Source organism: Marmota monax, unplaced genomic scaffold (assembly GCF_021218885.2).
Source record: "Marmota monax isolate L192 unplaced genomic scaffold, Marmota_monax_Labrador192_F-V1.1 WCK01_AAM20220418_F8-fsc00068, whole genome shotgun sequence".
Taxonomy (NCBI): Eukaryota; Metazoa; Chordata; class Mammalia; order Rodentia; family Sciuridae; genus Marmota; species Marmota monax.
Window position 1 is genome coordinate 98,719 of NW_026692352.1, and position 27,528 is coordinate 126,246.

At 35.6% G+C, this 27,528-nt stretch overlaps 2 pseudogenes; both read right to left on the reverse strand.

The window, feature by feature from the left end:
* Positions 1-1,784: 1,784 nt before the first annotated feature.
* LOC124091112 (olfactory receptor 52N4-like) lies at positions 1,785-2,729 on the reverse strand (annotated as a pseudogene).
* Positions 2,730-11,255: 8,526 nt separating this feature from the next.
* On the reverse strand, positions 11,256-25,528 carry LOC124091113 (olfactory receptor 56B1-like; annotated as a pseudogene).
* Between the last annotated feature and the right edge of the window lie 2,000 nt (positions 25,529-27,528).

Genomic DNA, 27,528 nt, shown 5'->3' on the forward strand with positions numbered 1-27,528 from the left:
TTAGAGAATCAAGGGAGATAGGAAATAGGAGTATAGTTGGAAGATTAAGGGAGAAGGAAAAACACCTTGGATTGTCTGAAGAAGAGTGCCCTAAAAGGAGCATGTGGAAAACAGTTCCTGGAAGCCTGCCTTCCTTTGAGGAATAAATAGTACATAGACAATGCTTCAGACTATGATACTGAAGAAGAATAAGTGCAGATAAAATATATTAAACCATGTATGTGCCATATATTTTTCACATTTTGCAATAGGATTATATAGAAAGATTCATGATATAAAAAGTATAATTTGACTATAGTTAATTGAATTTGGGATAGATAACAAATATTCTGATCAGTTGTATAGAAAAATAAATTGCACATCACTTTCCTGAAGATTACCTAAATACCCAACACCCACCCTCCTTTGTGTTCTAGTACTTGGAATTTAATCCAGGGTCAGTTTACCACTGAGTACATTCCCAACCCCTTTTATTTTTTATTTTGAGATAGGGTCTTGCTAAGTTGGTGAGACTGACCTCATACTTGTGATCCTCCTGCCTCAGCCTTCAGAGTTTCTGGGATTACAGGTGTGTACTACCACACCCACAACCCCCTTTTAAATTTCTTTTTTTTCTCTCTCTCTCGCTTGTGAATATGAGAGAAAACAGAAATCTGCCAAATTATGCTGTTCATGTACAATTATATCACAGTTTATCCACATATATGTATATAATGCACTAATTGAAATTAATAATAATAATAATAATAATAGTAATAATAATAATAATAGAAGGGAGACCAGTAAAGTAGGGCAAGTGATCAGGGAGAGGGAGAAAAAGAAGAAAATAAAGGTATTCAGGAAGAGATTGGAAAATTATGTTATGGGCCTGAACAAATATGATACAATGAATCCCACAGTTATGTAAAATTAAATAAATCAAATAAAAAGTTTAAAATTCAGTTTATTCTATATTCCTTGTCTAATTGCTTTAGTTAATAGGCATTAAATATGAAAAATTTATCCAGTTTCTTACTTCCTTATAGTGTTCACAACTGGAAATAAGCTAAAAGATCAGTATACTAGAGGTTGGTAACAAGGGAAGGGTAGAGGTTAGGAAAAGAGAAGTACTGGGGATTGAATTAGAGCAAATTATATTTCATGATTGTATAATTATGCCAAAATGAATCATAATGTTATATATAACTAAAATCCAAAAACCAAAAAAAAAAAAAGGAAGAATTATGTAGTTGGGCATGGTGGTGCATGTCTGTAACCTCAGGAGAGAGACTGAAGCACAAGTTCAATGCCAGTCTCAGCAATTAGACTCTGTCCCCCCAAAATAAAAAAGGTCTGGGGATATGGCTCAGTGGCAAAGTTCAACCCCTATCCCTGCACCCCCCAAAAAGAAAAGAAATATATAGCACATATTTCCAGAAGAATGTAACTACTGGCCATCAATCTGGAAATTACTATTTGAAAATAAGACTCAGATTACATTATTCCACTTTGTTCATTTCTCTTTAGGTCTTTTTTAGGGGAAACTTGATATACTACTTAGACAACTTTTTCACAGATATCAGAGGGTGAAATTCAAAGAAAATTGCTGGACATGCCAGTGACATTAAAATTATCAAGGCACTTTTGGAAAATGCACAATTCTACAAGCTCCATCTGTATGTGTATGTGTGGTTAAAACAGATGTATTATCTTACACAGCTAAGGAATTTACCATCTCCTGAAAATCAGAAACAGGCACATTTTAGATATAATTATTTTCTTCTCTTCCACTTGCACATGCTTATTTATTTTATGTTGTGTGATTTGGTTTCCTTAAAACCTGAAAGGATCCTCACGACACAGTCTCGTATCTGCTTAGTTTTCACCCCATAGACCACAGGGTTCATGGTGGGAGGCAAAAGCAGATAAATATTGGCCACGATGATGTGGCAAGATGGAGGAATTGTGTGGCCCCCAAAGCGATGGGAAAAGAAGGAGAAGAAAGCAGGACTGTAGGAGAAGATGATGGCACAGCTGTGGGCGGTGCAGGTGCTGAAGGCCTTTTGCCGAGCATCTGCTGAGGAGAGGCTGACCACCGCCCGGAGAATCATGGTGTAGGAGACTGTGATGCACAGGATGTCAAAGCCTCCAATAAGGAGGGCTACCATTAAACCATAGATGGCATTGACCTTGACATTGCCACAGGATAATTTGGCTACAGACATGTGGTCACAGTATGCAGTAGGGAAGGCGCTTGGTGAGGAAAGTGAAAGGAGTAATGAGCAACACCCCTCTTAGGAAGGTGGCAAGCCCAACCTTCCCAATGACATCATTGGTGAGGATGACTGAGTAGCGCAGAGGGTAGCAAATGGCCACATAGTGGTCCAGGGCCATAAGCATGAGCACCCCAGACTCCATTCCTGTGAAGGTATGGATGAAGAACATCTGGACCAGGCATTCATCAAATCCAATTTCCTTGAGGTGAAACCAGAAGATGCAGAGGGCTTTAGGGATTGTGCTAGAGCATATGACAAGGTCAGTTAGAGAAAGCATAGCCAAGAAGTAGTACATGGGTCTGTGCAGGGAGTCCTCATAGCAGATGAGGTAGAGGAGTCCACAATTCCCAACCACAGCCACAACATACATGGATCAGAATGGGAAGGAAATCCAGATGTGCATGTCCTCCAGGCCTGGGATCCCATTAAGAATGAACGAAGCTGGGTCAGATCTGTTTGAGTCAAGATCAGCATGATCAAGCTACTATGGTCATGAATCAGCTGAAATAGGAAAAAGAGAAGAGAAAGCATAGGTTAAGGGTACTTTCTCCCCTCAACCACACTTTTTTTAAATTATGCAATACATTTTAATGATGGTATTCTGTCCATCTACAACTACCAAAGATAATAAAATCATATTGCTGGAAAGACTTTGTTAAAGCATACCGCCATCCTTTAAGTACTCAGGATGCATAGTTGTATTTTCTTCACATCATAAACCAAATTTTTCTGAGTGGCCAATGACAGCTTTGCTTGTTTGTTATTTGTTGTTAATTCTTGTTTCATTCAGTAAATTCTTATTATGCAGTCTGTTTTTATCACCAACACTGAATCTACATCAATTATTTTAAAGACTGATTCACATCTACATAATTCGTAACAAAGTATAATGAGGAGTTTTTGTTAGAATACCTGATTTAACTGTTAATTGTTGTGCACAATCACTGTGTATGTGATCTTAAAGAAAATGCCTTGATCACCTCACTGATGGACAAAAAACATAATGACTGATGCCAGGCATGGTGGTGTGAACCAGTAATCCTAGAAACTCAGGGAGGCAGTAGAAGTTGGAAGCCAACCTCCACAATTCAGTGAGGCCCTAAGCAACTTAGTGAGACCTTATCTCAAAGTAAAATATAAAAACGGCTTGGAAAATTTACGTACTCCTGGGTTCATTCCCTAGTACCAAAATAAAATTAAAATTAATGACTGACATATATTGTTGGTTACCAAGCACTGTTCAAAGCATTCTAGAATTATTAAATGGCATTTCTCAAAGGATCCTAGGATCTCACAAGCCAGTGAAATGCTTGATTTAGTCTTCTCATTTTTTATGATGCATGCTTCTTGTCCTTTCCCACATCTAGTCTATGTGCACTTCTAAATTTTTTCTCAAATTAAACTTCTACTCATATTGAAAGTTGCTAATGGTGCTTAACATAAATGACTTTATTAAAAAATAATAAAATCTATGAATAGTAACAGGTCATTTCTTTTATTGTTTCTATAAATCTTCATGTATTATGGCCAAGCATTGACAACTAAAAATAATTTATTAAAAATACAATCATGGGACTGGGTTTGACTCAGTGGCAGAGTGCTTGTCTAGCACATGTAAGGCACTGGGTTCGAGCCTTAGCACCACATAACAAATAAAATTAAGGCATTCTGTCCATCTACAACTACCAAAGAATTTATAAAATATAAAATATAAATAAATAAAATGATATTGCTGTGGAAATTTAAAGACTTTGTTAAAGCATACTGTCATCATTTAATTGTTCAGGCTGCATAGTTGTATTTTATTATCATAAACCAACATCTGGAAGACAGGTGAGATAAATCACAAGGCAACTTCTTTCAAAAACTGTGAAAAAAGTGCAGGTTGTACACATTAATTAGTATACTTTTCAAGGGCATAATTTTAGGCTATGACAAAGTCTTAGAGCTATTCCAGTGTCAAAGGAGCACCTGTGTATTTAACCTAGTCTCAAGAGGACCTATCAGCCAAATGGGAAAATGCTGTAGACCTGAAGCATTATGACAACCCTGACATATCAAAATGTTGGGGATCGTATTCTTTCCTATTTGCTATTTTTCCTACTTACATAAACTTGTATTCTTGGTTTTGTGATGGACAATCCTCTATCTTTCGGTTTTCCCTTTGCCTACCCTCCTCAAATATGGCCAAATCCTACTCATTATTCAAGCAAAACCATCATCAGGAAGACTTAGATGTCCTTAAGACGTGATAGTGATTCATTCTCTAATTGCTCAAAAAATAATGCAATTACCAACAGCTGTGATGAATGGTAAGAAATCCATTGGTTCAAAAATTATTCTCTTTACTTCTCCTTACCTGATGATACCATAAAAATGAATTCATATTTAGTAATCCTTCACAGTTTAATAAAATCATTTATGTTAAGCACAGTATCCAACAAACCATCACCAGTGTCTATCAAATCAATTTACAAATAATACATATTTATAAAGGTATCCTTAAAATAAAAAAATAAAAATAGATTAATAATGAATGCATGACATGTTGAAATTCACTTTGAGAATTACTAAATTGTAATCTAAGTTTTATCACTTAGTACATAAAACACACTAGAAGAAAGAAAACTGCAGGTTATATTCCTTAAGATTACTGAGAAAGATAAATAAATAAAGCTTCATTGTCATAAATCACAGATAAAAAGAAAATATAAAATGACAATGATATATATTTATATTATAATATGTTTATATTAGTTTGGGCAAGAAAAACAAATCATTTAAACTTCCGATTACAAAACACAATTATAATTACTTTTAAATTACTTACGCAGCATGAACGAGTGCATAGAATAAAAACAAAACAGAGGTTTAAAAATGTATACAGATATTTTTTAAATAAATAGTATCCCAAAGTATCAGGGAGGTTATATTAATGTTAGACAAAGAGAATTCAAAGGAAAAACACTTGGGTCAAGAGCACTTTGGAGAAATAACATGCTTGGCATTTTGAAATTAAAGCTAATTGTATCAACATGTTTGATTCCAGGCCTTATAAGATATTTTCATAATACAAATGATGAAAGACAGATTCACATTAATATTTTCTGAACACAGAAGGAAAGTTAAAATATGGACTTCTTATAAACCACTCTTAATTTTCTATTTAAGATAAGTGTATTAGTCATAAGCTAAAATGTTAACCTTGGAATTTCAAGGAGTTTATTAATATTTATCTTAGAATAAAGGATAAAATTTGGCCTTTTCAACAAAGAAAGGCTTTTCTTTTAAAAACCAAAATTACAAACAAGGTTTTGTCCTTACAACTCAGTAATTTGTAAATTATATTTTTATTCAACATATTCAGGACTCTTACACATATATTATTAGGTAAAACATGTATAGTCTTTACATGTGTACATGTATGTCTATATTCACAGAAACATATAAGTAATATGCATTTAATTAAGGTTGCCATAAGAAGTTTATAAAATTATGTTTCAATAATTTATAACTATTTAGTATGAACTCGTCAATAGGGTCACTATTCTTTCCTCCCTCTATACCTCTTTAGTACATTAAACAGTACCTCTTAACTGTAAAGTTCAGTACTTGCTTCAAGATATACATTGCATTGTAAATATCATTGCAAAAAGCACATTCACAGCTTATCTTGCAGTTAAAGTATTTTATGTAAAGTGTGCAAAATGTTACATTATGGTCATAATTATAGTTGTGCAAAAAGAGCAATTGCCTAGGGTAGTGAAAAAGATACTGTGGCTATATTCTGACCCTACATGTACCCAAGTATGAGCAGATAGTTCTATTACACTTTAAATATGTATCCATGTATCAGAAGCAGACAGAAAAATTAACGGAAATTTCTGGTTGGTGGTGCAAAACTGTTATATCCAAGACACTCAGGAGGCTGAAGCAGGAGTACCATCAACTTAATGAGACCCTGTCTCAAAAAATAAAACTGGCATAAGTGTGTAGCTAAGTGGTGCAATTGCTCCTGGGTTCAATCTCTGGTGCCACATGCATAAACACAAAAGGAATAATAAAATAATAAATAACTCCTAAACAGAAAATATTTTTTGATTACTTGTCCACTTTTCTGAAGTACTTTTAAAATACTAGATAAAAATTTTCTCATAATTACTTGTTATGTGTATGGCTTTGTCACTATAACTGGTCTTTTGCTTACACAAGTTAGTTCCATCTTCAATACATTCACAAAGCTCTCCAAGATCGAAATTAAAGACTCTAGTATTAACTACAAATGTAAGAAGTTGCCTTTATAAAACAGACCTAAAACAATTTCAACACATCATTATTTCATTTCTTCTGCAGAGATATTTGATTCAGCTATGCTAAGGTGTGGGCAGAAAAACTGAATTAGTAATATTTATGCATGAGTATCACCATCTAAAATATAACTTTGATGTTATCTGCTATTTGTCCTCATTCTTAAACTCTGTAGGTAATACTTTTTTTCTATTAAACCATCTTCAGTTATTTCTATCATTCTTCTTTTCATATGAGGTTGCTTGTTCTATCTAGATTTTGCTACACAAAACAAAGACATTGCTCAGTCTTTCCAGAAAATAACCATGAAAAATTAGACTCTGATTTCAAGGAATAAGGGAGCAACAGGTAAAGAGTAAGCAACAGAACTCGACTCTAGTTTTTTTTTATTTTTTTTATTTCTCCATTTCATGGGAATGATCCACACTTGACATCCATCACTACCAAATAAGTATTTCCTATTTGGATATAGAAATAACACGGATTATCATCATCACCCAAAGGCAACTGAATTTTAGTGTTGGATTTTGGAACACAAATATTTTCCAAACAATCCAACCTCACACAACATTGTTGCTTTCAAATTATGTGAAGATAATCAGATTTATTTCTGGAAAAATAATAAGCAATTTGTTTTATATCCAACACTCGACTCCACTTTATCATACAGCTTACAGAAAATAATCTTGTCATTATCACCTCTTTTATAGTTTTGAATACCTTAATTTTTGTGTTTGGCAACAGTAAGCTGAATATAATCTAGTCCAGGTGTTCAGGGTCTTGGTTGAAGGAAAACACAATCCTAGAATAAATGTGCATGCACAGATGTTAAACTCTGAATTCCTTTATATCTGTACTATTGAATGGATGCCATGTGTCCCCAAGAGACTATTTCAGGATATCAGAGACACGATGCTGCTATGGAAATCAACTTAAGTTCTATGGGGAGAGAAAAAGAATGAGATTTTGAATTCATAGTGCACACATTATGATAAGAAAGGAAATAGTATCCTATGTGTGTTTTGTCTCTTAGGAAGTATTCACAAGAAAGGAAGAAAACAAAAATGTATGTTATTTTAGTGAGATTTAATCCTATGGCAGATATGTGTTTGCTTCTTATTCACTGCTTTATGTAAAACAGATCAAAAGTACTTAAGCAGAGAATGTTTTATGCATTCATACCATAATTCATTTATTAAATTTCTTTCATCATTAATGTAGCAACTTTATCCATTTAATAAATGTTTATGGAGATTTTTTTTTTTTACTTTCTGAGCTAGGCTAGGAATTGTGTGAACATGGTTCCTTGTTCAAAAGGTTTCTTTCAAGTAAGAAAAATGAATGGTAAATATTATAGTGGTCTTAAACATCATCAAAACTGAAATTATCAAATGTATATATTTTTATATTATCTTAGTGTCCTAAAATACATAGTTGTTAAAGAAAATGGTTAGGTATATTTCTACATTAATAAGTATATGCATGTATTGATATGCATTTATTGTTTTAACAAAATATGATACTACTATTTTACAACATAATGACTACTATATTGATTTAAAGTTATTTAAGTGGTATATTCCAAAAAAGGATTCCTGTGATGGCATATGTGTACAATTTATTTATACATGGCGTATATAGATATAAACATTTTGAGAAGAAATGTTATGATAAATGAGCATCTCTGTGACACTACTATGACATTTCTGATCTAAATATTTCTCAAAATAAATTTCTGTAGTGTATTAGATTGTCTGTCCTTTCCCTCATTACAATAGGTATCTGCCAAATTTATAATAAACTATAATCTAATCATCATTTAATAATGGTACTAATTGCTGAATAAAAAAACTGTTTTAAAATTTTATATTGCTAGCTGGGCTCAGTGTCACATGCCAGCAACTTGCAGGGATAAAGCAGGAAGATTGAAAGTTTAGGGCAACTTAATGACCCTGTCTTCAAAATAAATTTTTAAAAAAGATTAGGAAAGTAGCTCAGTGGTAGAATGCCTCTGGGTTAAAACCCAGTACTGAAAATAAAAATTATATAACCAAATTTAATGCATTGTGATGGAAGTTGCTTTTATTATTTCTCCTTTTGGGACTTGATGGTAATTGGGTAATTTCAGTAATAATAATATGATCTAGTTGTCTTAATGTCTTAAATATATGCTTGACAAAAGTACATCTTATCTATACAGACATGGGAATGTTAACCACCATGATCATGTGATCACTTTATAACAATAGGTTAGGGTGGAGAAAAATATACTGTGGCTATATACCTTATGTAATGTGATATTTTGTTTCACCTGTTAGTTGTGAAATGGGCTTTTTATTGTTGTTCTTTTATATGCAATTGCTTTTTTGTTGTTCTTTTTAGTCGAATCTATTTTGATGTACTGATGCAAGCATGGAATGTGCTTGTATTATTCTAATTAGGATCCCTGTCTTATGCTAATTCTAATTAAGATCCCTGTCTTATGCATGAACATGATGTTGAGATTCAAAGTAGTGTACAAATGACAAGGGAATGAATCTGACATAACTTTCTTATGTAAATATATAAAAGTTTATTGACTGATCATACTTCAGAAAAACTGGGGGAAAAATCAAGATCAAAGATCATATTACAAAAAGACATGATAACTAAATAAAACATTTGGTCTTGGATCGAATCTCAAGCACGGAAATAATTGCCATAAAGGATATTATAGAGATGTTTGTAAAATACATATGTGTTCTATGGATTAGTTTGTACTATAGTATCAGTGTAATTTTTTTTTCATTTTATGGTTATATTGATCATTGTCTTCATTATTGTAAATACACAGGGAATTATTTGAGTGAATATGCACTGTGTCTATGACTTTCAAATAGTTCATAAAAAGGGTACATAAACACATATATAGATGTACACTTGGAAATAAAGAGAAAATCATATAGTAATGGAGCAAAATATAAATAATTGAGTGTGCATAATTTCTTGTTCTAGTCTTACGTTACCATGAACTTAAAATAACATCAAAATATAAACAATTTAAATTATGTTTTAGATAATATAGCAGACAATAAGTTAATTAAAATATTGGATTTTGTTCAGGATTCTGTGAGATCTGCTGGCAGCTTCTAAAGTTGTATTCTTTCTTCATTTAAAATAAATAGCTGTTTATTTTCAAATTCTTATTTTCTAAAGAAAGCCCTTCAATTTGAATACACTTAAACTCTAGAAAACTTGGATCTGAACCTGGAAGCCTACATGGAGACAGGGAAAACCAGTCCATGTGAGAGGAGAACAATCCTCTCCCTACCCCACCTCTCTCACATAGAGACACATGTATGCACATAGAAACATGCAGATACAAACATAGCCCCACACACTAGAGGAGAGTCCATGTAGCTTAAAGGGACTGGATGTAAGTTAGTTCTTATGAATTTCAAACTGCCAAATCAAAAAAAAAAAAAATGAGTTGCACTCTCCCTGGGTTCTATGATAAACTTCTATAAACTGTGTTAGGTTATACACTTTAGGCTGATGTGGGATGAAATGACATGCTGTTCCTTAAACCAGAGAAGCTTCTTGATTTCCACACTCAGAACAGTAGTGTAGAATAAATGCTCTTCAATCTGCACCCACAATAAACAAACACTGGGGTGACTTTTGCTTGGTTTTCTTTTCTGTAACAACATCATTACTTTGAAAATCCTTGGTTAACACTCCTTACTTCTTCTCACAATGTTCTCTTCATTTTCCTTATGCTTTGCAGCATTTAATAGGCCCTTGCACATCTTCATGATAGTTTTGATTCTTCTGGACTGTAGTGTGTACATTTTTGTACTGGGATATAATGCCATCTTTGGTTATAATGTACAAATAAAAATACAGAGAAAATCTGTCATCTCTGTTTTATTTATTTCATTTAGTTCTCCTAATTTTAGTGCTAATGCTTATTTGGGAGAAACTGAAAATATCAAACACATGTTTTCTTAAATTATCTTAACGTCTCGAAATACATTGTCATTAAAGATAATGGTTTCATGGATCCATAAAACATCATGTCTTTTCTCTTTATTGTATTACGTGAAAAAATATTCACGTCTCACAAAGAAATAGATTCAGGCTAATAAAGGAAACTCTTCACATTATTTTCATTATACCTGAGACCCAAGTAGAATGACCCTTTTTAATCTAACTGAAAGGAGAGTGACAATACATAATATATGCTAGATTTTCTAGCTACTGGTAGACCTGAACACCAAATTATTATTCATATTTCAATATATACCTTGTAAAATATCCCAGCTACTTCATGATAGACTCTGAGTCTATATTCAAAACAAAACATCAGAGATCAAAATCCAAAGCAAAGCAACACAGGTCAGATTGAAATATAAGATAAAATATGTTGTGCCTTATTTCTTTTCTTCACTGGTTTAAAGATTATAAAAAGGGGTACAATAACATTCTGAGAGTATGACATGTAATTCATGCTCCTGTCACTTATTTCCTAGGTTGACTATGTGCACTTTTTCTTTCTTGCCTTTTCAGAAGCCTTCACAATTATTTATGTAAAAAAAAATGGAAAAAAGGTTCTCAAAGGCATGCACTCAGTCCTCTGTCTTCTTTGAAATTCTACTATGCAGTTAGAATAAGCTAAAGTTTATGTACACCAAGGAGAAGGTTGTTAGTGTCTTACTTTTTTCTTAAACCTAAGCAAAACACTTTCTGGAAGCCTTCTCTGAGTTATCTGTTTCTAAGTGCACAAATGATAGAATTGAGGGATGGAGGAATGATGTTGTGCAGCACGTTGAGTAGAACTGGAATCAAAGCATTCTTAGTCTCTGCCAGGTGAGTTACTGAAACCACTACAACAGGTGTGTAGAAGAAGAAGATGAGGATAAGATGGGAGCTGCAAGTGCTCTGAGCCTTGGAGACAGCTTCAGCAGAGTTCAGCCTAAAGACAGAGCACACGATCAAGCACAGGACAGTTATTCCAAGCCATGCCAGAATCAATTGACAAATACTATTGGGCCTCCTATCATCACAAGCCAGGCTTGTCACCCCAAGATGAGAGCACAGGCAATGTTTAATTTCATTCCTGGAACAGTAATGACACTGAGTTGCAAGTACAGGTACTGGAATGAGAAGCCATTTCTAAGCACCATGAACAGGGTAGCTTTGATGATAAAGGAATTGGTGAAATCAGTGGGTAGCTAAGAGGATGACAAATAGTTACATATCTATCAAAAGCCATGCAGAGGAAGACACCAGACTCCATGCCTAGAAAGCAGTGAATGGCATAAATCTGAGCAAAGCACTCTGGGAGGCTAATGGCTTTGGCATCAAACCAGAAGATGGCCAGGATCTCTTTGGCACAATGGTGGTGGCCAGGCCCATATACATCACAGAAAGGATGCCTAGGAAAAGGTACATAGGCTGCATCAGAGAAGAGTCCTGGTAGATGGTGGTGAGGATGAGGATGTTTGCACCAATTGTGGAGAGATAGAGCAGTGCCAAAGGCAAGGAGAGCCAGTGCTGCCAGCTGTGAATGCCTGGGAATCCCATCAGAATGAACTCGGAGACCTGGAACTGAGAGCTGTTGGAGCTCTTGAAATATGTAGACTTATTTTACTAGGAGAAAAAGAAAAACAATTTTTCAGCGTTGTTATCTCTAAATATGGTCATTATTAAACATTATATTTGAACATTTTCTATATAGATTGAGGCTATAACAAAATGACTGTTCCAGTCTATATCTTACAGTGATTTAAGGTGAATTATTAGAAAGTTCCAGGATTTTTGCAAGAAAGGAAACTTAAAAGTCACAATCTTTGTATTTTGTGTGCACCTTGGTAGCAGAGTGCTTGCTTAGCATGCATGGGTTCAATCCCCTACACTACCAAGACAACAACAACAACAAAGACAATTACTACGTTGACTATCTAGAGAAATTTCTCATAAATCTCAAATAACCTTTTGTATCATATTCAATTATCCCATGATGGAATATTTATGTAACGATCTATCCTTTCTCAAACTGTTTTATTTTTTCTGAAACTTTTACAATTAAGTGGATGTGCTTGTTTTCTTCATAGTTATCCCAAGGTTCCTTGAGTCAGGTGTTTATTAACTAATAATAACTAGACTTTTAGTGTGGAATTATAAATGAATAATGAAATTTTGGGGGCATTTCATTACAAGTTTATTCCATCAATGTTTTATTTTAGGCTACCAAAATTTTATAATAATAAACTTAAATGACTTGCAGAAATAAACTATGTCACAGATTGGGGGTAGAAATATTTCCTTTTATACTATTTTGTGTGCCCATCTAAGGAGATCACAAAAGAATTGCTTGACAGGAAATTAAGTGATGATAGATGAATATTTCAAATAAGAATCATATAATGGCATAGATCTTAGCACTTTTTTAACTAGTTAAGTCCTAAAAAACTTTGAAAAGTACAATTAAGTATAACCAATATGATTTTAAAAATCATTGTGCTAAGAACACTGAATATGATTTCCACCATCTTAAAATTTTTAGTTCATGATACAGAATTGTTTATGATAAGTACAATGTTGAACAAAAGGTCTCTGAGATTTGTAACCACTGAGTAGGAATTTTATCCTACCTAGCAAGTAAGAATGACTTATCTATCATATTGAGGGAACTCTCAGGGGATGCTCAGAATTATGTTAAAAATTAAATAACTAGACTTATCAAAATTAGACTTATTATCTTTCCTAAAAAACTTCTTGCTTTTCATATTGTTTTTATCTTGTAAGGTCACCCAACCAGCCTGAAACAGGTTTTAAAGTAACACAGTCTTCTTTTTCTTTTCTATCAATTAGATAATGATTCCAAAAGAGAACTGGAATGGGAATCATTTGGTTATGCAAAACCTGCTATTTCTGTGAAACCCTCATTTATCACTTTATAGCCTCATGTTGCATAGTCTTTTCTCTTTGATGTAATCCCATTTTTTCTTTTTAAGCTACATATTTTATTTATTTAATTTATTTACTCATTATATTCAGACAAATTATTGTTGTATATATTTGTGGGGCACAAATGGTGTTATAATTTTTAATACATTGTGAAAAGATTAAGTTAAATTTATTAATGTACTCATCATCCAAAATATTTAATAATTTATCCAGATTATTACAGATTTATCCTCAGTAATTGAAACATTCAGTAATCAATTATTAATTATATTCAGGATTCTATATAATTGACCTAAAAATCAGAATCATTTCTCCCATCTAACAGAAATGTTGTCCCCTTTTGCCCTCAGCTGCCAATTTCCCTAATCTCTAGACTCAGGTAAACACATTTATGCTCTCTTCTTTTAGGAGTTCCATTGTTTTAGATTCCACATGAGAGAGTATGCAGTATTTGTCTTTCTATGTTTGGCTTATTTCACTCAGCATAGTGTTCTCTAACTCCATTAATATCACAAAAGGCAGATTTTCTTTTCTAAGTCAAAGTACTATTTGTTTATATATATCACCCCTCTTTATCTAGACTTCTCTTGATGGGCACTTAGATTGAATCCATAACTTGGCAATTGTATATAATGTGGCAATGTACATGAATGTTCAGATATCTTTTTGAAATATTGACTTAAAATCTTTTGTGAACATACCCAGAATTGGGACTGCTGGATCATAGAGGAATTCCATGTTTAGTTTTCCCCATATTCTTCTAAATGTTTCTCCCTGGTTGATATTTGCTTCTCCCTAGTGATCCAATTAAGAGAATGAATGAATCTGAGCTTACAGAAAAAGCATTGCTTGCCATTTTTTAAACAATTAGATTCTAACATGATATAAAATGTGATTTTGTTATGAAAGCATTTAATATACTATATATCCTAAGACAATGTTCTTTTACAGGCAGGTAAATTCTCTTATACCATATGATCCTCATATTTTCTTATTCTACACTTAACTCCTTTTGCAGAATCTTTACAAGAATCTGTATTCTTTTAGGGCAGAGAGCAAGGTCAACCTCTTCCAGGACATTAGCAAAACAGCGTTCTGTGTAGAATGATACATCAAATGATCTGAGGTTTAGCCAGTGTGCCCTTGATATGGTTTAAATCTAACTGTAGTTATAAGCATAAATACAGTCTGATGTATTCACAATGGAAACAGTTTTTTACTAAGCATACAGCATTTTGAGAAAAACTTCATTATGAGATCAAGATGTATTCTCAAAAGAGATATGACACACGGATTATGAACATGAAGAATTTATGAAAAGGAATAAACAGCTAAGTGATATAAAGGCAATAGGCTTCCTTTAGAGGCGTGAGGAAAAAAAAGGCTCACAGAGAAAGGGAATTCCTAAGATGTTAAATCCCAAAAATGCAACAAGAAGTTTAACTCAGAAATGTTTTTTCATTAATGCAAACTGAGAACCTAATTTTGTATTTAGAAAAAAATATCTCATTCATGAAACCAAAGTATTCCTATGACAGATGGAAAATTTTAAATTGTTCTTCGGATAAAAATTCAGAGAATTTAAAATTATGTGGTTAGGGGGTTTTTTAAAATATTTTTTAAAAGAAAGTATTTATTCTTTCAAAAACAAAGGGAAAATTTCTACTGTTGGAGAACATGGTAGAGTTTTTTAAAGTAATTGATAAAGTAATTGTTGCTGGTTTCCTGGAAATTATGGTCTAGAAGGGAAAAAAGGGAGATTATTATTCTTTAATAAAAGAATATTATGGGCTGGGTTTGTGGCTCAGCCAGCAGTACAGAGCTTGCCTAGTGCATGCAAGGCCCTGAGTTTGATCCGCAGTACCACATATAAATCCATAAAAAGAAAGGTATTGTGTCCAACTACAACTAAAAAATAAATTAAAAAAGTTAAAAAGAGTATTCTATTCTCTACTAATAAAAAGCAAACAGAGAATTATAGACTGAGATGGTGCTTTAAACGAAAGTACCCTCTAACATGAAAGCATATTATGAATGGAATGTATCTCATTGTCAGGATTTTCTGAAATAAGGAAAATATTTAACAAAGGCCAAAGACTTGAGTAGGATTTCAGTATCTTTATGTTTGAGGAGTGAGAAGTGAAAATATTCTAACAACATACAAATGCTAAAAAGAGAGGTGACATGGCACATTTAGTGCAGTAAAAGATAAGTGTGGCTGGAACCCCCAAGATGTTGGGGGGAAATGGGCTATGATGTGAGATGATGTTCTTGAAGTAATAGGAGCCAGAGATTTTTAAATAAATAAATCTATGAAATGGGCTATGATGTGAGATGATGTTCTTGAAGTAATAGGAGCCAGAGATATTTAAATAAATCTATGTCAAATAATATGGTGCCACTGGAAGTTTTCACAGGTAATTCAGGGATAGCAACAAGGTGGAAAACATACTGTGACAAGACTAAGGATAATTTGGATAGGCAGCTGCAAGAATAATTAATCCAAAGGAGAGAGGGCTACATCTGGAACAAAGCAGGACAGAGAAAGATGAAAAGTAAAGGTGGATGGATTTAGAAGACATATATGGGTGACATCAATATTATTTATGACCCCAAAATAATCCTAAGGACCCAGAATATGCAGTGGGATGAAATGAGATGATATTCATATATCTAGATGTGATTAGAGAAGGGTGGGTTGTAGAAGAGAGTAGGTGTAGTCATGTTGAACATGAGGTGTGTGACTTGAACAAGTGAACAATGGGAATATGTGGAAAGGTAGCTCTAGAGAGCAAGGAGCAAACTGACAAAAAATGAAGTGATTGGTATCTTATTTTGAAATCATTGGAGATAATATTATTGGCACAGATTTCCTAGCAAGTGAGGATGGTGAGAAGAAGAGGAAAGAGCACCTAGTGGCTTCTTGGAGCTTACACTTATAGGAGCTTACACCGAGCACGGAGCGGCCGAGTTCCGGCTCCCGGAACTTCCCTGGACCGGGGCTAGGAGCCCGCGGAAACTGTGTCTCGGTCCGGGTCCTGCTGAGGGCAGGTCAGGACTCACCCATTGCTTGGGTTGCCCGGCAAGGGGAACGAAATGCTGCCATTCGCATAGGATACCAACATGGCAGAGATCTGATGTCAGCAGAAAGCGGTGGAGGAGAGATCTTCATCAATACCAGCGGTGACATAAGCAGTTGGTCTCCTGGTAAGGGGGGTGAGGCTCAGTCACCCGAGTCTCCTCAATTTGTCCTCGAGCCAGAGGGAAGGAGCCAGGCCGCCGCCAGCCCCCGGAGCAGGCCCAGCGGCTCGCCAGCGTGGTGACCGCGTGACCCCAATTGGAGAGGGGGCGGAGCGGAGCCGCCACCCACACCCGCCAGGTGGGCAGACCCACGACCCAGTAGTACATGGGCGTGGTAGGAGGGGCAGGGCAGAGCCGCCCTTCGCGCTTGCAAGGTAAACAGACCTGTGACAGCCTGGCGGGTCAGGCCCAGTGGCCTGCCAGTGTGGTACACACGTCACCCCAACTCGAGTAGGGGCAGAGCAGATCCTTATCCCACGCCCGGATCAGGCCCTGCCGGTGTGGTGGTCACGTGACCCCAATTGGAGTTGGGGTGGAGCGGAACCGCCACCCGTGCCCGCAGGGTGAGCAGACCAGTGATCAACCTGCAGATCAGGCCCAGGGGTCCGCAGGCGTGGTAGGAGGGGCAGGGCAGATCCGCCGCCCGCGCCTTCAAGGTAGGCAGACCTACAACAGACCGGCGGATCAGGCCCAGGAGCCTGCCGGCGTGGTACAAACACCACCCTAATTGGAGTAGTGACAGAGCAGAGTCGCCTCCCTTGCCAGGAACAGACCCAGCATCCTGCAGGCGGGGTAGTCACGACACCCCAATTGGAGTAGGGGCAAAGCAGAGCCTCCACCCGTGCCCGAAAGGTGGGCAGATCTGCGACCGACCAGCGGGACAGGCCCAGTGGCCTGCTGGTACGACAGACACGTCACCCCAATTGGAGTAGGGGCAGAACAGAGCCGCCACCAGCTCCCAGAACAGGCCCAGTGACCTGCCGGCGTGGTAGCCACGACACCCCAATTGGAATAAGGAGAGAGCAGAGCCGCCGCCCGCACCTGCAGGAAAGATATGCAAGCAGTATGAAAAGACAAGGAAAGAAAGGACCACAAGCAATGCAGGTCAACGCAACTTTAGAAGAGGTAACAGCTGCAGCAGATGGAATGTCAGATAAAGAATTCAGGATATACATGCTTCAGATGATCTGGAGTATCAAGGAAGACATTAAACAGCAAAATCAGACAATGAAAGATCACTTCGACAACGAATTACGCAAACAAATCCAGGAAGCAAAGGATCAACTATACAGGGAGATAGAGGTTATAAAAAACAAGCAAACAGAAATCCTAGAAATGCAGGAAGCAATAAACCAACTTAAAAACTCAATGGAGAATACTACCAGCAGAGTACAACACTTAGAAGATAGAACATCAGACAATGAAGACAAAGTATTTCAACTGGAAAAGAACATAGACAGCTCAGCAAGACTGTTAAGAAACCATGAGCAGAACATCCAAGAAATATGGGATAACATTAAGAGACCAAACTTAAGAGTCATTGGGATACAGGAAGGTACAGAGCTCCAAACCAAAGGAATGAGCAGTCTATTCAATGAAATAATACAAGAAAACTTCCCAGACTTGAAGAATGAGACAGAATCCCAAATCCTAGAAGCCTACAGGACGCCGAATGTGCAAAATCATAAGAGATCCACACCTAGACACATCATAATGAAGATGCCCAACATACAGAATAAGGAGAGAATTTTAAAAGCTACAAGAGAAAGGAAGCAGATTACATTTAGGGGCAAGCCAATCAGGATAACAGCTGATCTTTCAACACAGACTCTGAAAGCTAGAAGATCCTGGAATAACATATTTCAAACACTGAAAGATAATGGGTTCCAACCAAGAATTGTGTATCCAGCGAAATTAAGCTTCAGGATGGAGAATGAAATTAAAACCTTCCACGATAAACAAAAGTTTAAAGAATTCGCAGCTAGAAAACCATCTCTTCAAAACATCCTAGCCAAAGTATTACAGGAAGAGGAAATGGAAAATAACAATGAAAACCAACAGTGGGAGGTAGGACAGTAAAGGGGGGGGGGAAACAATCAAAGAGGAAAACAAACAATGTTTAGTAACAGAAATAAACAAATATGGCTGGAAGAACAACCCATATCTCAATAATAACCCTAAATGTTAATGGCTTAAACTCACCAATTAAGAGACACAGGCTAGTAGAATGGATCACAAAACAAGACCCAACAATATGCTGCCTACAGGAGACGCATTTGATAGGAAAAGACATACATAGACTGAAGGTGAAAGGTTGGGAAAAATCATATCACTCATATGGACTTCGGAAACAAGCAGGCGTGTCCATACTCATATCAAATAAAATAGATTTCAAGCCAAAGTTAATCAAAAGAGATAAAGAGGGACACTACATACTGCTTAAGGGAACCATACACCAACAAGACATAACAATCATAAATATTTATGCCCCAAACAATGGTGCAGCTATGTTCGTCAAACAAACTCTTCTCAAGTTCAAGAGTCTAATAGACCACCACACCATAATCATGGGAGACTTCAACACACCTCTCTCACCACTGGACAGATCTTCCAAACAAAAGTTGAATAAGGAAACTATAGAACTCAATAACACTATTAATAACCTAGACCTAATTGACATATATAGAGTATACCACCCAACATCAAGCAGTTACACTTTTTTCTCAGCAGCACATGGATCCTTCTCAAAAATAGATCATATATTATGTCACAGGGCAACTCTTAGACAATATAAAGGAGTAGAGATATTACCATGCATCTTATCTGATCATAATGGAATGAAACTGAAAATCAACGATAAAAGAAGGAAGGAAAAAGCATACATCAATTGGAGAATGAACAATAGGTTACTGAATGATCAATGGGTTATAGAAGACATCAAGGAGGAAATTAAAAAATTCTTAGAGATAAATGAAAACACAGACACAACATATCGGAATCTATGGGACACATTGAAAGCAGTTCTAAGAGGAAAATTCATTGCTTGGAGTTCATTCCTTAAAAAAAGAAAAAACCAACAAATAAATGATCTCATACTTCATCTCAAAATCCTAGAAAAAGAAGAGCAAAACAACAGCAAAAGAAGTAGAAGGCAAGAAATAATTAAAATCAGAGCTGAAATTAATGAAATCGAAACAAAAGAAACAATTGAAAAAATTGACAAAACTAAAAGTTGGTTCTTTGAAAAAATAAACAAAATCGACAGACCCTTAGCCATGCTAGTGAAGAGAAGAAGAGAGAGAACTCAAATTACTAGCATACAGGATGAAAAAGGCAATATCACAACAGACACTTCAGAAATACAGAAGATAATCAAAAACTATTTTGAATCCTTATACTCCAATAAATTAGAAGATAGTGAAGGCATAGATAAATTTCTTAAGTCATATGATCTGCCCAGATTGAGTCAGGAGGATATAGAAAACCTAAACAGACCAATATCAATTGAGGAAATAGAAGAAACCATAAAAAGACTACCAACTAAGAAAAGCCCAGGTCCCGATGGGTATACAGCAGAATTTTACAAAACCTTTAAAGAAGAACTAATACCAATACTTTTCAAGCTACTTCAGGAAATAGAAAAGGAGGGAGAACTTCCAAATTCATTCTATGAGGCCAACATCACCCTGATACCTAAACCAGACAAAGACACTTCAAAGAAAGAAAACTACAGACCAATATCTCTAATGAACCTAGATGCAAAAATCCTCAATAAAATTCTGGCGAATCGGATACAAAAACATATCAAAAAAATTGTACACCATGATCAAGTAGGATTCATCCCTGGGATGCAAGGCTGGTTCAATATACGGAAATCAATAAATGTTATTCACTACATCAATAGACTTAAAAATAAGAACCATATGATCATCTCGATAGATGCGGAAAAAGCATTTGACAAAGTACAGCATCCCTTTATGTTCAAAACTCTAGAAAAACTAGGGATAACAGGAACATACCTCAATATTGTAAAAGCAATCTATGCTAAGCCTCAGGCTAGCATTATTCTGAATGGAGAAAAACTGAAGGCATTCCCTCTAAAATCTGGAACAAGACAGGGATGCCCTCTCTCTCCACTTCTCTTCAACATAGTTCTCGAAACACTGGCCAGAGCAATTAGACAGACGAAAGAAATTAAAGGCATAAAAATAGGAAAAGAAGAAATTAAATTATCACTATTTGCAGATGACATGATTCTATACCTAGCAGACCCAAAAGGCTCTACAAAGAAACTATTAGAGCTAATAAATGAATTCAGCAAAGTGGCAGGATTTAAAATCAACACGCATAAATCAAAGGCATTCCTGTATATCAGCGACAAATCCTCTGAAATGGAAATGAGGACAACCACTCCATTCACAATATCTTCAAAAAAAATAAAATACTTGGGAATCAACCTAACAAAAGAGGTGAAAGACTTATACAATGAAAACTACAGAACCCTAAAGAGAGAAATAGAAGAAGATCTTAGAAGATGGAAAAATATACCCTGTTCATGGATAGGCAGAACTAACATCATCAAAATGGCGATATTACCAAAAGTTCTCTATAGGTTTAATGCAATGCCAATCAAAATCCCAATGGCATTTCTTGTAGAAATAGAGAAAGCAATCATGAAATTCATATGGAAAAATAAAAGACCCAGAATAGCAAAAACAATGCTAAGCAAGAAGTGTGAATCAGGCGGTATAGCGATACCAGACTTCAAACTATACTACAGAGCAATAGTAACAAAAACAGCATGGTACTGGTACCAAAACAGGCGTGTGGAGCAATGGTACAGAATAGAGGACACAGAAACCAATCCACAAAACTACAACTATCTTATATTTGATAAAGGGGCTAAAAGCATGCAATGGAGGAAGGATAGCATCTTCAACAAATGGTGCTGGGAAAACTGGAAATCCATATGCAACAAAATGAAACTGAATCCCTTTCTCTCGCCATGCACAAAAGTGAATTCAAAATGGATCAAGGAACTTGATATCAAATCAGAGACGCGCCGTCTGATAGAAGAAAAAGTTGGCTACGATCTACAGTCGGTGGGGTCGGGCTCCAAATTCCTCAATAGGACACCCATAGCACAAAAGTTAATAACTAGAATCAACAAATGGGACTTACTCAAACTAAGAAGTTTTTTCTCAGCAAAAGAAACAATAAGAGAGGTAAATAGGGAGCCTACATCCTGGGAACAAATCTTTACTCCTCACACTTCAGATAGAGCCCTAATATCCAGAGTATACAAAGAACTCAAAAAATTAGACAATAAGAGAACAAACAACCCAATCAACTAATGGGCCAAGGACCTGAACAGACACTTCACAGAGGAGGACATACAGTCAATCAACAAGTACATGAAAAAATGCTCAACATCTCTAGCTGTCAGAGAAATGCAAATCAAAACCACCCTAAGATACCATCTCACTCCAGTAAGATTGGCAGCCATTATGAAGTCAAACAACAACAAGTGCTGGCGAGGATGTGGGGAAAAGGGTACACTTGTACATTGCTGGTGGGACTGCAGATTGGTGCAGCCAATTTGGAAAGCAGTATGGAGATTTCTTGGAAAGCTGGGAATGGAGCCACCATTTGACCCAGCTATTCCCCTTCTTGGTCTATTCCCTAAAGACCTAAAAAGAGCATGCTACAGGGACACTGCTACATCGATGTTCATAGCAGCACAGTTCACAATAGCAAGACTGTGGAACCAACCTAGATGCCCTTCAATAGACGAATGGATAAAAAAAATGTGGCATTTATACACAATGGAGTATTACTCTGCATTAAAAAATGACAAAATCATAGAATTTACAGGGAAATGGATGGCATTAGAGCAGATTATGCTAAGTGAAGCTAGCCAATCCCTAAAAAACAAATGCCAAATGTCTTCTTTGATATAAGGAAAGTAACTAAGAACAGAGTAGGGACGAAGAACAGGAGAAGAAGATTAACATTTAACAGGGATGAGAGGTGGGAGGGAAAGGGAGAGAGAAGGTAAATTGCACGGTAATGGAAGGAGACCCTCAGGGTTATACAGTGGAGGGGGTAGAGAGAGAGGAGGGGAGGGGAGGGGAGAGGTGGGGAGGGGGAAGGGGGGATGATGGGAAAGGCAGCGGAGCACAACAGACACTAGTATGGCAATTTGTAAATCAATGGATGTGTAACTGATGTGAATCTGCAATCTGTGTATGGGGTGAAGGTGGGAGTTCATAACCCACTAGAATCAAAGTGTGGAATATGATATGTCAAGAAATTTGTAATGTTTTGAACAACCCACAATAATAAATTAAAAAAAAAAAAAAAAAAAGAGCACCTAGTGCCAGTGATCTCCTACATTTAAAATCTACCTAAATGTTGAGAGAAAAGGAAACCCATATGTAACTGATTCACAAAGAAAACATAGCAAGGAAATGGACTCATAATGTTATTCTGCTCACAAATCCAATAGTAAGAAAATTTTTCTTATAGATTAATTTTCTTGGGAACTATAGATAACTTTTGGGGAAGAATAATTGAATTTTGTAGTTCATAAGACAAAATCATACTATGATAATTTAGAGAGAAGTCAGAAATTATAAAATAGAAAAATTGGTGCATATGAAAATTTGGGGGAAATGTACTCAAGTAAAACAATATAAAATCTATCTTGGAAAATTTCATAGGGTTTAAATTGTTTGAAGTGGAAGTAGAATGGTTCCCACAGGTTGTGGTAAAGGGATGTGAGAAATGCACAAGTTTTGACAAAAGAGTTTCAAGTTTCAGTTGATCAGGAGGCATATATTTTCAGATCTATTATGCAATAATATGGTCACAGTCAATAATCATATTTTGTATTTTTAAAAATTGCTAAAAGAATAGATTTTAAATGTTCTCACAATAAAAATAAACTATGTATAGAAGGTGATGGATATGTTAATTACTCGATGTGATCATCCTACAATATACAGATACATGAAAATATCACATTCTGAAACCTACATACTTGATCAAGATTCACCAATTAAAAATAAAAGAGTAAAGTTAAAAAGTAAAATTCAATTTCAAGAGCATGACTTGTTTTACAATAGAAAAAAAAAAGATGCACACATAGACACTGATATCAATTATTAGAGAGAAAAGACAAGCCATAGTGTGGAGAGAACTTGATCCACCAGAGCATCTGCTCGCTTAGCAAGGAGGGGTGATGAGAATGACCTTCCACAGCTCACCACCTGGGTCATTGGTAAGAAGAATGGCACCAGTCATCCAACATAAAACAAGAGAAAGAAGATATGTACAAATGTAGGTGGTTTCATATATTTTGTCATACTTGGGTAGAAGAAAATAAGAGTTACTATTCATTTAATATTTTAGGAAATTTTTGGACAAAGATCAGGAAGAGAGTTTGACATTGGGAAAGATACTTTAATCAGGAAGAAAGTTTGACATTGATAAAGATACTTTAATCATGCAGAAGATTAAAAAGTAACAACTCTGTGATGTAGACAATATTTTGGGAAGTTCAAAACGGCCTTTTCTTCTATTACATCAAATAATGAAATTAAATCATTAACTGTTTCCTGGTGATTAGGATGTTGGCCTATAAAACGGGATGTCCAATTCTTGCTATGTTTAAGTGAAATGATTTGATTTTGGCAAGACCTACCAAGTGTTCATGGTAAATCTATGTAAGATTTAATACAAACATTGAAAAGCTATCTGGGCAATGGATGTCCTCTGAGCACAAATATTTAAGATTAATGCAAAAATACACACAACAACATCAGATTATACACATCAGCAATTTTTTCCACCAGAAAAATCATAAACTGAAAAACTGGTGAAAATGTAGCCTCAATTTGGGAGTATAAATCTTTGAAGATTTGAATCACATTATCGGGAATGTAAATATGATGTTTAGTCTAAGTGATGGCACAAGTACAATTCTGTGCTGTTGTGAGAACATATGAAGCCATTTGCTTTGGTAAAGCAGCTTTTCTCCTAAGTGCCACCTCTGTGTTACGACAGAAATACCTTTCACAGTGTTATTGAGAGTTCTTTCAGTCTAACCGGTCAGAGATTCCACATGCCAAATTGCAGCCTCTTGACCAATTTGTGCGATAAACAGTGAAGTTAAATTATCATACCAATGAAAAACAGACATCCCCATCTATACTTGAAATTGTGGAGGTTTACATGTTTTGCTATTTTTTTTGTGTGTCCATCTCATTGGCATTCATGGGAACCATATAATACATCTTCCCAATGAACATCGTAGATGCTGGGGCCATAAATTGGTACCAAATAACCATTGTGCCCCATTAGGGGTAGGCCATCTAATTCTGGACAAAAAAAAAAAAAAAAAAGAAACAATTATTCCCAAGCCAATCATTAGCCTGTAAAATCACAATTATGTTGACATTGAGATTCTGGAAAGGAATTGGGGTTGTAGCTCTGTGGTAGAACACTTGCCTGCCATGTTGAGGCACTGGGTTCGATTCTCAGCACCGTATATAAATAAATGAACAAAGTAAAGGCCCATTTAAAAAAAAATAAAGGAATCTCTTTAAAAAAGATTCTGGAAAAAGAGATTCTGGAATCCATCAGTACTTCTTAACCAAATTAGTCCATGTATAATTAAGTGTGCTTACATTGTTCCCAACAGATAGGAACTCTGTGATTTACGTGTCCTGTGGTGGATATGAGCCATACGTATTCATCCCAAATTTGATCCTAACTATTTTCATGTCTTTGACATTCTATCATTAACTATGGAAATAAGGAATAGATGAACTCCACTATGGCTTAACATCTATGAAAAATGAAATATAATTTACCTTAATGTGAAGATTTTCCAATGACCTGGGTGTACTAAGGTCACATTTATAGGCCATAATGTAACATCTCCAACGGCAGTGATTTGTAATGAGCACACGTCTTTTTTTTTTCTTTCTAGCATTAAGCATTGTAATTCTATTCTATCCAGGCATTCCTTTGTAGGTAATTACGCAAGAAGGTAGGATCAATCAATTGTTCTAATTGTTCAACTTCTGACAACATCAAAAAAGAGCTGGGAATTTTCATATCTGACTTTAGTATTATTATTATTAATTTCAATAATAATTATTATTTTGTCAGAACACAAAAACTGAGGATTGGAACTTCAATTCCCCACTCTGGTCTGCTGTGACCTCTAACATGGTGCTTGGCTCAGATCAACATCACCATCTACCTATTTTAAGAGATTAAGTTCTGACTTAGGTTTCTGTTCTTATCGTGTCTCAGATCACTTCTTTTTTGCACATATTATACATACATATATCTATGTGAGCATTATATGCATTGAACATACAGTTGTTAAATATATTGTGAGCTATTTTTTATTGCTCTTCTATGTTACAGTTAGAATAGTATATAGATTTTATGTCTACTAAGTAGATTATGCATATAGATTCCTAATTAAGAATCACTTAAGCTAACACTGAATTTGAGAAGAGAAGAACCACTAAATTAACACAAAGCAGAAGAATTGTATCAGTGGCCATCTAGATTTTCAGAAAAATTATAATCATCATATACCATTTAAAAATGAATATGAATAACAACATTGTTTAGCATTTCATCAAAGAGGAAGAAAGTTTAATTGCAAGTTCATATTTTTATTAAAGGAGCTCATGGCTTCATAGGGTAAAAACATCACCCAACAGATGCTCCTATTGTGACAAAAGTGAAAATAGTGCAACCACACAAGCAAAAGAAGATTTAATCATTACATGAAAACTGGGAACGTTCAAACTATTTCTCTACCACTTAAAATCAGCATACTACAGTGATGCAGCCACATCAATGTACATAGAAGCTCAAGTCACAATAGCTAAACTGTGGACCTAACCTAGATGCCCTTAAGTAGATGAATGGATAAAGAAACAGTGGTATACATACAAAATGGAATATTACTCAGCATTAAAAGAGAGTGAAATTATGGCATTTGCAGTGAAATAAATGCATGGAATTGGAGAATATCATGTTAAGTGAAATAAGCCAATCCCCAAACACCAAAGGCCAAATGTTTTCTTTGATATGTGCATACTGATCCATAATGGGCAGGGGCAGGGCATAGGAATAATGGAAGAACATTGGATTAGGCAGAAGGGAGTGAGGGGAGAGAAGGAGGCATGAAGGTAGGAAAGATGGTGGAATGAGATGGACATCATTACCTAGGTTCATATATGATTGCACAAATGGTTTGACTCTACATTGTGTAACAACCAGGGAATGAAAAGTTGTGCTCCATTTGTGCACAATGAATCAAAATGCATTCTCCTGTCATCTATAACCAATTAGAACAAATAAAAAAAATGATTCATGGGAGTGGGGTTATAGCTCAGCGACAGAGTGCTTGCCTTGCACTTGTGAGGTACTGGGTTCAATCCTTAGCATCACATTAAAAAAATAAAGATATTGTGTCCATCTTTAAAAAATGGCAATCACAATCAAAGTAAAATTTATTTATTTTGTTCCAGAAAAAAGAAAAAAACAAAGCATAAAATACTATAACTTTTACTCCGGGAACCGCTTTTCAGATACTGTTGCTCCTTGAATAAATAGCCCAAAGGGATATCCTAATGAACTACTTCTTGAGCCCGCCCTCTTGGTCTCCAAAGAGTCAGCTGTGCCCAGAATTCTTGGAAGATGAAATCATAGAGTTCAAAATTTCCCTTCTGTAGTGGGAGAGTTTCCACCCACTATTCCAAGGAAACTTAAGTGTTGTGTTGCAGAAAAGAAAGACAGGAGGAGCACCAGTGTTGGCAGAAAACTCCTCCACTCGTGCTTCCCAAGGTTAGCAAAAAAGAGAAAGCACATTCTATTTCAGGATAGGCAGATCCAAGTTGTG